This window comes from Ailuropoda melanoleuca, unplaced genomic scaffold (genome assembly GCF_002007445.2).
Source record: "Ailuropoda melanoleuca isolate Jingjing unplaced genomic scaffold, ASM200744v2 unplaced-scaffold76666, whole genome shotgun sequence".
Taxonomy (NCBI): domain Eukaryota; kingdom Metazoa; phylum Chordata; class Mammalia; order Carnivora; family Ursidae; genus Ailuropoda; species Ailuropoda melanoleuca.
The window spans coordinates 765-2072 of record NW_023252354.1 but is presented as its reverse complement, the minus strand read 5'-3'; the positions used below and the strand labels follow the sequence as shown (position 1 = coordinate 2072).

Sequence of the window (1308 nt, the reverse complement as noted above, 5' to 3'; positions counted from 1 at the left end):
GCTCTACAAACACCCTGGACTGTTAGTCCATAAATAAGTTATTGATTGTGCTGAAGAACTTTGAGAACACAGGGAGAACTGTTTCCAACAAGCACCTCAAGGGCTCTTTGGTGCAGCCGTGTTTTTCCTCCCTCCCTTCCTCCCTCCCTCCTTCCTTCCTTCCTTCCTTCCCTCCTTCCTTCCTCCCATTCTCTCTCTCTTCTTTCCTCCCTCCCTCCTCCCCTCCCCTATCCTATCTTCCCTCCCAGAAAGAATCTCCAGAATAATAGAATTTGAACTTTGCCCTTTCTCCTCCCTGACTTTTGAGTTTCTTCATCTTTTTAATTTTTTTTAAATTTGTATTTGCATTATTCTATGCAGAATTTACTCCCAAGCCATAGTTTTTGTTTCTGCAGTTTCTTCTGGGATATCTTTTTCTTCTGTGCAACCTCCTCTTCTGGTTTAGAAACAATCTGCTCTTTTTCAGTAAGGATCATCTCGATGTGGCAAGGAGAGCTCATGTATGGGTTAATCTGACCATGAGTCCTGTAAGTTCTATGCTGTATCTTGGGGACTTTTTTAACCTGGATGTGCTCCATGACCAGAAAATCTACATCTAAATCCTTAAGTTCAGCATTACTCTCTGCATTTTTAAGCACGTGCAGTAAAATTCAGCACTCTTCTTGGGCCATCGACCCTGTGTCCAGTCCCACTATTTGGGCTGGGCACACATACCAACTCCACCATTGCAGCAACAGAATGGCACACACTGTTTCTGCAAAGTGACATCTTTCAGATACTTGTGGCTTTTCAGATGTGCACATCCTTGATGGCCTGGCCAGTTTCATCTGTGTTCTTAAAGTGAACATGATGATTTGAACCTCTTGATTTGCATGATTTTGTAGGATTTTCTGGGTCAAGTGAATAGCAAACCATTTTCAGAGGTCATTTCAGGCTGCTTGGGGAAGAGTTCTTCGTCTTTTTAAATTAATACTCTGTTAATAACTTACTCTTCATTGATGGTAAAAATGATTGGGGTTTGGTTTTATGATAGAGAATCCAGTCTGTCTTTTTTTTTTTTTTGGTCTATTTATGAGCTCAAGTCAATTCAATTAATAATTTCATGAAAATAACCATTGGCATCTGGAGTAGGCAGTTACTGTGTTTCTATGCTTGCTTTAGACCTATGGGTGATATTATAGAACTGAAATCTAAACTCTCTATGTGTCTGTCACCTGCAGATTGAAAATGAGGGGATGGAGAATTATTTATCACGCTAATGGATATCAAAAGAAAGCTGGAGTGGCCATACCTATACCAGAGAAACTA

At 40.4% G+C, this 1308-nt stretch overlaps 1 pseudogene; it reads right to left on the bottom strand.

The window, feature by feature from the left end:
* Positions 1–347: 347 nt before the first annotated feature.
* LOC109489730 lies at positions 348–915 on the bottom strand (annotated as a pseudogene).
* Positions 916–1308: the final 393 nt, after the last annotated feature.